Genomic DNA, 10,478 nt, shown 5'->3' on the forward strand with positions numbered 1-10,478 from the left:
TCTCAACAACTATTTGATGGATTGCCTTGAAATTTTGTGCAGACATTCATGTTCCCAAAAGGATGAATCCTACTGACTTTGGTGATCCTCTGACAGTCCCTCTAGCGCCACCATGGGGTTGCACATTTTTGTCTTTCATTGAAATATCTTGACAACTACTGGATGGATTGATATGAAATTTGGCCCAGATATTCATTGTGCCCAGTGGATGAATCCTGATAACTCATCCTCTGACTTCTCTTTTAGCGCCACCTGGAGGTCAAAAGTTTCATTTAGCCTGTGAAATATCTCAACATCTACTAGATGGTTGATATTTCTGATTTTGAGTGAAATCTCAACAACTATTGGATGGATTGCTGTGAAATTTTGTACCAACATTCATTTCCCCCTCAGGATAAATTGTGTAAACTTTGGTGATCCTCTGACTTTTCATCTAGCACCATCATGAGGTCAAAATTCCCCTTTGTCACTTTGGTTTATGGCCAAATCTGCAAAACTAATGACATTCCCATCAACCTCAGGTTTACTTTATGTTTAGGGCTAATTAGCAAATTAGCTTGCTAACAAGCTTAACTAGGATAGTGAAAAGGGTGAACATTAAAGTGTCAGTACAGCCTCACAGAGCTGGTAGCATGACTGAAGACTCTTCTCTCATTAAGAGCTCACTGATGTAGTTGTGGCAGAACGGGTGCAGGAAGGAGCAAAAATCCAAATTATGCTCCACGTGTAAATGATAATAAACTCTCAACTTACTTCTCTTCTACAGAAAATCACCATAGTGGGAGTCCTTGAATCAGACAGTAGCTGCAGTTGATTGCACAGATGCAACAGGTGCCAAACATCAAACTGCAAAATCCCCAAGTAACCCTGAGAATCTCCTCCTCCAGAGAAAACCACCAGCCACTTTGTTTCACTTACCCAGCTCTCGATGTGGCCTCTGAAGCCGATCTGTGCAGTTTCTATTTAATCAGAGCCAAATCCTGCTTCTTCAATGTCAACTTTTACAGTTTCTTAAAAAATGACAGCAGACAGTCCTTGAAGTCCTTGAGTCGCAGCAGCAGCTGTTAGAGCCGTCATGCATCTATGAAAATGTAAAAGGATGTCCGCAAAAGTCTGGTGAGCAACCACAAGACATTAAGAGTCACAGTTAACTCCTTGCTGCCTTAGAAAAGATTCAGCGGACAGTGTCCTTAGTAGAAGTCTCATGAGATGACAGAGAAACCAAAATCCAAACGACAATTCTCACTTAAAGGAAAAAAATAAAAGTAAAAATTGACGAGGTTTTGTAATCCCGTCAGCTTCAGATCCGTCAGTGATCTGGGTAAAGTTGTCCTTGATTTGCTTCTGAAACGACACAAAAAACTCCCAAAATATGAAATTTCACTGCAAATTACTCTTTGCAAAATAAAAATCAGGTGAACACAATCTTCAGTTGTCTGGTTGACATTTCACTCTAAAACAACTCGTAAAATAAATCCAAAGATTGTTGGTAGTTCGTCTGTAAAATCTGGATTATTAAACTTCTCCCTGATTGTGATCTGTCTGTAATCCTCGTGCTTGTCGTTTGCCTTTAAGTGATCCAACAAAACCTACTGAACTGAACTGAAGGATTGTCAGCAAGTCAGGATATCGTTAAATCATTAAACAGTTCCAACTTCAGAATATTTTTTTTGTTTACAAGTTGTCTGCAGAAAACAGATTATTAAACTCAAAAAACTCTTTGTAATCGGGCTGCTTGTTGGTCCTTTAGTTGTCTGGTTTTCCTTTAAAGTGATGATCAAAACTCCAAAATCAGGATTAGCTCAGACTTTTAACTTAAAACCTATTAAATTAAATGAATGATTGTCTGTAAACTCATGACTCAAATGACCTCTTTTGTGAAAAAGGTTTGTAATCCTGCTGCTTGTAGGTACGTCAGTCGTCTGGTTTTAGTTTGGTGTGATGGACAAAACTCAAAAAACCAGCATTCTTCAGCTACTGAAATAAATTTGTCAGCAGGTTGTCTGCGAAGTCCAGATGACTAAACTTCTCTCCTTCATTTGTGAACAAGAAATCCTAAAAATATTTGCAATCCTGCTGCTTGTAAATCCTATGGGTTTTTAAAACTCCAAAACCATGATTAGCTCAGACTTTTAACTCTTCAACAACTACTGAAATTATCCACAAGGTCGTTTGCAAATTGTCTGCAAAATACTGATAACTTCTCCCTTTGTGAAAAAGAAATCAAAAAATACTGAGTAATCCTTGCGGCTTGTGGGTCCTTTAGTTGTCTGGTTTTCCTTTGAAGAGAGTAACAAAACTGTAAAAAAAAAAAAAAAAAAATAGGATTATATCAGACATTCAACTCTACAAAACCTACTGAAGTAAACTCAAGAATTGTCAGAAAGTCTGCAGGTTGTCTGCAAAGTCCAGATGATTAAACTCTCCTTGTGAAAGAGAGTGCAATCCTGCTGTATCCTTTCAGATGTCTGTTTTGAGTGAAAACTCTCTGGAGCAGGTCTCAGTCCGTAAAGATGCTCGGGGAGATCAACTGTAGGACTTTCCCACCAGGAGACGAGCCTTCTGTCAGCACTGAGGATCACAACTGACATCAAATGTTGCTGTAAACCCTGATTTAGGACTGTCAGGCAGCTCCGGCAGACGTCTGGTGTTTCAGCGGCTCTGGTTTCTCCTCACAGTGCTGCTGCTGCTGCTGCCTCGCTCTCTCTCCCCGTCTGTCTGACGCTCCACACACTGCCTGGCTGGAGCAAAGTGTGTGTGTGTGTGTGTGTGTGTGTGTGGGTGGGTGGGTGTGTGTATGTAAGGTGTGTGTGTGTGTGTGTGTGTCGCACTCAGGCTTGTTCGTTCAGCCTCTTCCTTCCTCCTTTCAGTCTACTGCACTCCCAGCTTTTTCCTTTTTCTTTCCTTTCCTATCAAGTGTGTGTGTGTGTGTGTGTGTGTGTGTGCGTGTGTGTGTGTGTGTTTGTGTGTGTGCGTGTGTGTGTGTGTTTGTGTGTGTCTCCGTGAAGGCGTATCTTCCGGCGTCCCTCCTCTCAAACCTCCTCTCTCCTCCCCTTCCTCACCCCCCTCTTATATTTACATGCTACTGTACCTCTCTCTCTCTCTCTCTCCTTCTCTTTGACCCCCCCCACCCCCCCTCCTGCTCCTCCCACGTTTTACCCCGTTACCACGGCAGCAAGCCTTTGCTAAGGATCAGTCCCCACATGCAGCTTCACGGAGCCTAGCCAAATTAAAAGCTCACTCCATTTATCTCCCTTCTTTCCTTCCCATCGCTTTCCATTTCTTCCCCGCTTCCTCCCCCCCTCCTCTCCCTCCTGTGCCGTACATGACAAACGCTCCAATAAAAACAGCTCAGAGGCCCAAGGCATGTTGGTAATTGCCCTTTTGTAAAAATGCCAATAAAGTTCACAAACATAAAGACAGGGCAGCCCAGCGGAGGCCGCTTGATGTGGAGTTTGATGTCTTCAGGGGTAAAAAATGTTTGAGGTGGGTATTTTGGAAATGCACTTGTGTGTGTGTGTGTGTGTGTGTGTTTGTGTGTGAGGTCAGCTTCTGTAGGAGTACACACCAGACTGGTAATCAGTGTGGTTTTGTACTCTGTGGTCTCAGAAAGTGTACCACATAATCACATCTCCAGTTCAAATTCTCCACACTTCTCCATGTCTGTTTACAGGGTTGGGAGGGTAACTTTAAAAATGTATTCTGATACAATTATCAATTACCTGTTATATGTAATTATTAATTACCCTAACCCTAACCCTAACCCTAATCCTAACTCTAACCCCTAACCCCTAACCCTAATCCTAACCTCTAACCCTAATCCTAACTCTAACCCTAATCCTAACTCTAACCCTAATCCTAACTCTAACCCCTAACCCTAACCCCTAACTCTAACCCCTAACCCCTAACCCTAACCCCTAACTCTAACCCCTAACTCTAACCCCTAACCCTAATCTTTACCCCAACTCTAACCCTAACCCTAACTCTAACCCCTAACCCTACCCCCTAACCCTAACCCTAATCCTAACCCTAATCCTAACCCTTACCCCTAACTCTAACCCCTAACCCCTAACCCTAACCCCTAACTCTAACCCCTAACCCTAATCCTAATCCTAACCCCTAACTCTAACCCCTAACCCTAATCCTTACCCCAACTCTAACCCTAACCCTAATCCTAATCCTCACTCTAACCCCTAACCCTAATCCTACCCCCTAACCCTAACTCTAACTCCTAACCCTAATCCTTACCCTAACCCTAACCTAAAAAATGTAAGCAGTAACCTGATCCAAGGATCACACTATTAAAATAACATAACTTGATTACTTTCCGTTACTCTTGGATTACCTCAATACCAAATATGCAAATAAAGACAAGAGAAAAGAAATATCAATAAAATGACTTTTACTTAAGTGTATTCTGTAAGACAACAGAACAATGTAACCTTAGAAAAAAAAACAGGGAAACCAAGATTTTTAGCATCAATAATGTGTCCTCTGCTAAGTGTATTTTTATAGAAAAACTTGCTTTTCATTAAGCAAATTCAGGCAGTAGCCTAGAAACCTAAAATGAAAGTGCACGACACATGATGTGCATTACAGAGAACATTCTCAGGGAAAGACTCTGATGAAACAGCGCTTGGCTCACTGGCTGTGTGAATCTATCACACAGGTATAATGTATGTCGCAGCAGGGGAAGACCCCCCCCCCGGGTATTCGTGCCCACTCTACAAGAGCTTCATCCTCCTCCACAGCTCTTCTCAGAGGAATGGCAATGGCAGACATATGTGTTACAGCATTATGGCCTTCACCGTGTCCTTTTATTCGGTTCTATCTGCGTGATACGTTTCCTCTAACTCATTCAGTATTGAACATGCTCGGCGACCACTGATGTGCTGTCAGCTCTGGGCACATCACACATACATACAGTCATCTCGGTGACGCTACAAGATGTCATATACTCAAACTCTCTTTTAACTTACCCGGATCTTCCGCATTGTGTGGCCCATACAGCGAGCGCACTAGTGACTTTCGCTGGCCGAGCCAGCTACTTCCAGTTTAGCCCTCCAGCTAACTTGAATGGGGATAAAACAATTCAATCATACGGCTCTATTAGGCTTTTGAAATGTGATCGGACTGAACGGATTTAATTCTGATAGCGAAACGAGTCATTTCGCGGGGGTTGTGATGCTCAAAAAAATGTATTCGCTGATTTACGGATGAGCCAGTGTGCATCACGTGACGTTACACGGTTTGGCCGCTATGTTCTCTTTATACATCCATGGTGAATCAGTGAGTTATTTTGCCTCCTCGTTCCTGCTCTGCTTACGTTTACAGTGCATGGCAGAATATCGTTCTTTATTTTAAATTGTATTTTAAAATTGTAATCCTGCTAATAATTTTTACTAAATGTATCAGTAATCTGATCGTCCTTTTTTCTGTGCCTTTAACGGAATACAGTTAGCCCTCCTTTTTTTGTATCCTAATTGCGTAACAGTGTTCCATGTATTCCATAACTCCTCAAGCCTGTTTACTGTTATGAAATAAAAATTACTCCTAAAACACACCTGCTGTTACCACCTCTAACCACAGGTGTTGCCAAATCCACCAAGACTGAAATCTTAAAGAGGTTATCAGTAGGTCGTCGCTCGTAGTGATGAATCTACAGAGAATTATCAGTGACTCTGCAGCTCCTCTTGGCTTTACGGAGCTTTATAGTGAGTTTCAGCTCATTGTTTATCTGTCCAGCTGCAACTTTACTGTTCTGGTTCACTCTCAGCGCTCTCATAGCGTCGTTTTCAGAGAAAAAGCTGTAAAAAGTCACTGTACACTACCTGCTCAGCACCAAACGGCAAACAGACACAGTTAGCTGTAGACTAGCTGGTGAACATAGTGGAGCACTTAGCAGCTAAAGAGCCAGATATTTCCCTCAGGAGTTGGTAGAGAGTAAAAACAGAGCTAAAAGAGAGTGAATATTGGACTTACAGTCACCAGGTGGACAGAAACACGACTCCACATGAATGATAATGTTGCTCCGTAACTGCTGGATGTGGAAATAAGCAACTGTTTGCTAACAAGTTCAACATATTAACTTAAAAGGTGATGATATGTCAGTAGACAAGTAGTGGTCTTGTTAATAAATTACAACCTAACTTTTCTGTGTTGACATGATCCGCTAATTAGCTTAGCTGACCATTTACAGTAGGCCCATGTTCAACATAAACAATGCTATCATAATAAGCTAGCTAGCTGAACTGCTAACCTTTGAGCATCATGAATGCCACTAATGGATGATTTTAAGTCAAGTTCTTTCTTCACATTTTAGCTAACCAGAAAAGTTGTGGTTCTTTAGCTTTTACAACTACATTTTAACGACATTTTAAATTAGTCCCTGTTCCAAAAATACTCCATATTACTATGTAGTATATAGTATACTTTCAGTTTTTTTAATCATTATCCTTCTTTCAGAAACCTGACATGAATAAGAAATATGCAGAATTCAGATAGACTTGCTAGGGAATTTTTAATGTTGTAGACAGAAAATTGCAGGTTTGAAGATTATAACTTTATTTTATTTCTGGGCCACTTGGAGGAAAATTAAGGAACAAGCTGAAAACATAACATCAGCTTATAAAGTAGCTGTGGCTAACATGTTACCTGTGGTCTGGTGTCCACCAACTTCCCTCAATGAGGGAAATATCTGGCTCTTTAGCTGCTAAATGCTGCACTTTCTTCACCAGCTAGTCTACAGCTAACTGTGTCTCTTTTTCTCTCTTTGTGTTTGCCCTCATGCCCTCAGTGCAATCTGTGGTCGGCTCGGAGATTGCAAACATTAATCTAAAAGATAGAGAGAATGACAGAAAAGCCCTCTGGTGTAGCAACAATGCCAGAATTCAGAGTCTTATTCAAAGGATTGCAGTTTTAATTAAAGATTTTGTTTTCATTTTGAGTCTGAGCAGCAGGAAAAAAACAGGAACAATATGAAAGCAAGAAACACAATATTCTTTCTATTCTTTTTACACTAACCTTTAAGCTGTAAATGTTTGTCCTGATAGTTTATCAACTTATACATCAACTGACATTTTGATTTAACAATTTAATTTCACATACAGCCATGTTTTAAACCTTTGCAGAAAAGTTTTTTACATCCAGCTCCTGAAAACAAAACAAAAAACTGCTGTTACATTTATAAAAACAAAAATCTGCACATGTGAAAACACTTGTAGATAGCTATAAGCAAATTTGAGAGGAAAATATTTGAGGAACTGAAACTGCATGCAGCCACAGTGTTTACTGAATGAACTATTAGGCCTTTTTACGCAATGGCCATGGAAAATAACTGTAATTTATTCATAATGTATGTTCTAAGTACTTCTATATAAGTGCACATAGTATATTAAAGTAGAAAACATGGTAATGGTGATGTTTAGAAGTTATGTTGTAACTGCAGTGGTGGAAGAAGTACTGAGGTCCTTTACTTAAGTAAAAGTACATAAGTATTATGAGCTTGATGTAGTTAAAGTATTGCAGTAAAAGTACATAAGTATTATGAGCTTGATGTAGTTAAAGTATTGCAGTAAAAGTACATAAGTATTATGAGCTTGATGTAGTTAAAGTATTGCATTAAAAGTACATAAGTATTATGAGCTTGATGTAGTTAAAGTATTGCAGTAAAAGTACATAAGTATTATGAGCTTGATGTAGTTAAAGTATTGCACTAAAAGTAGTGGTTTGGTCCCTCTGACTGATATATTATTATATATGACATCATTAGATTATTAATAGTGAAGCATCAGTGTTAGAGCAGCATGTTACTGTTGTAGCTGCTGGAGGTGGAGCTAGTTTACACTACTTTATATACAGTTAGCTAGTTTAGTCCAGTGGTTCCCAACCTAGGGGTCGGGCCCCTCCAAAGGGTCAGCAGATAAATCTGAGGGGTGGTGAGATGATTAATGGGAGAGGAAAGAAGAAAAAACAAAGTTCTGATACACAAATCTGTTTTCAGTTTTTGGACTTTTTCTCTCATCTTTGATTTTTGCTGAAATATTGGATCATTTGAACATTTATTGAAATGAAAGTATGTGAGAAGTTTAGAGGGAAAAATCACTATTTGGTGGAGCTGTTAACAACTCATAGAGTATATAGACTATAGACATAGACTATAAGTCTTCAAATGTTTTTAATAGAGCAATAATTTCCAAAATGACCACCAGCACACTTATTAGAGGGCCTGAATTGACCATAATGACTCATTGAAAAAAATGATTGACTCAGTATTTCATGAGAAGTTGAGGCTTTTTGAATGGGAGTCAGTTGGAGCATCTGGCAGCTGTCATTAGCACTTTAAAGTACTTCTGCCTCAAGACGTGGATCTGCTGCTTGTTCACAACACATTTAACTCATTTAACTGCAATCGCATGATCAGCATTGATCATGGTTTCAACTCTCTACTCAATTTCCTTTTGTTATTCAAGATAAGGTCATCCAGGATTAACAAATCAATCCTCAAACAGGATTATTTTAGCCTGATAACAGTGTGTTAGCCTGAATTAGTTAAACCACATTTGACGTTTGAAGAACAGGGCCCTGATATAGAAATAACCGAGTCTGTCTTGTATGTTTTATTTGTATATGAGGGAGGACACCTTGTTGTGTGTAGCTGCTTTGGGCCACACAATAAAAATGTCCACCAAATGGTTGATCGGACATTGAATGTAGAATGAATAAGGACAAGAGACAAAGACTGTGAGACAGAGAAGAGGGGCTGATGCTGAAGACAGACAGGATGGGAAAAACCTGGAAGAGAAACCTGTTCTCTGAAAGTAGAGACTGCATCCAGCAGCAGAATCCACGTCCATTTTTTAAAGATGACTGCGGCCGGTCAGACGGCCTCTCTGAATATTCTTTTTGTCCCTGTAATTGCCAATTAAACCATCTGGCGCGCGGCGAGCTCGTCTCTGCTGCTTTTGGCAGTCGATCACAGAGCAGTATTCTCGTTAACATTATCCACTCATCTAAGCCGCCATGCTGCAGCCGGCCACTTATCACAGGCTCCTCGTTAGCCGCAGCCAATTATCTAAGGTCGCTCGTTAAGGGCAGCTACTTATCTCACAGGTGCATTAATTGACTAAAACATATATTCACAAGTTGCTGACTTAGCAAAAGTCTCAGAGATTTTCACCTTCATGTTTCCTGAAGTTCAGTCTGAGGAGAATGTGTTTTTCAGGGGAGAAGAAAGCAAGAACTCTTCATGCTGCTTAAATTAGGTTGAAAGTGGGTGAATTATTCATTGAAGTACATGCATTTGTTTGCATTGGAGGTATTATCACACACACACAGTCATGTTTCCATCACTTAAGAGGATGTTACACTGACTGACATTCATTTCCTGGAGACTTACTTTCACATTAAACCAAGTTGTCACACTAAAATTTAATGATTTTCTTTATGAGGACTTGACCAAAACAAAGACAGGTCCCCACAGTGTGACTGTGTAAACAGATGTCCCCACAACATGAGTAATACAAACACAAACACACACAGAGGCGCTTCAGGCTGCTGCTCTTGAAGTGCTGAGTGAATGCATTGGTGCATAAACATTAACAGAAGTGTTTTTTATATGGAGTCCAGTCATTAGTAATAAAACATTTGAGGTTGGTAAGTCAGGCGTTTGGAGACAGAGTTGTGTTGCAGCACCTCCTAGTGGCCGCTCATGACAGTTACATGAAAAGATGAAAAGTACATCAGGAGAGGAAAAGAGGAAGAAGGAGTATGATGAGGAAGCAGGAGAGGAAATTGGAGAGCAGCAGAGAAGATGAAGAGGAGAGAAAATAGTGTGCTTTTTAATGTTAATCCTTAATCCTTAAAGTTTATAAAGTTCTTTATTAAACAGTAATATTTTTTACCACCACAGAACTATGAACACACTATCACAACAATCAGAAAGACAGTATCAACTGTCCATCATCATCAAGTGTAGAGACAGATTTACTCCACAGTCCATACAAGGCTGAAACCACATCTTTCATAACTCAAATAAACCAGCAAACTTCTGACACTGAACAAACAAATTGTGCTAAAGTTGTTGTTTAAAATAAACAGCTTGTAAAGGGGGTTGTCAATCTGGGCCAAAACCCTCAGCTCAGACTCACTTTTGAACCAATGGCTCTAATTTTTCCACTTCTTTTGGTGGCACTCTGCTCTGTTTTTGTTCTCTACCAACTCCTGAGGGAAATATCTGGCTCTTTAACAGCGAAATGCTTCACTATGTTAACCAGCTAGTCTACAGCTAACTGTGTCTGTTTGCCATTTGGTGCTGAGCAGGTAGTGTACAGCGGCTTTTTACAGCTTTTTCTCTGAAAACGACGCCATGAGAGCGCTGAGAGTGAACCAGAACAGTAAAGTTGCAGCTGGACAGATAAACAATGAGCTGAAACTCACTATAAAGCTCTGTAAAGCCGAGAGGAGCTGCAGAGTCACTG

General features: G+C 40.2%; 1 protein-coding gene across 1 annotated transcript in view; it reads right to left on the reverse strand.

Moving 5' to 3' along the window:
- dipk1c (divergent protein kinase domain 1C) overlaps positions 1-2,893 on the reverse strand; it is a 63,508-nt gene extending 60,615 nt beyond the window's left edge. The window contains exon 1 of the mRNA XM_067577817.1: positions 919-2,893. The gene's annotated coding sequence lies outside the window, so the exon portion shown is untranslated. The remainder of the gene's footprint in view (positions 1-918) is intronic.
- Positions 2,894-10,478: the final 7,585 nt, after the last annotated feature.

Source organism: Thunnus thynnus, chromosome 21, assembly GCF_963924715.1.
Source record: "Thunnus thynnus chromosome 21, fThuThy2.1, whole genome shotgun sequence".
Classification (NCBI taxonomy): Eukaryota; Metazoa; Chordata; class Actinopteri; order Scombriformes; family Scombridae; genus Thunnus; species Thunnus thynnus.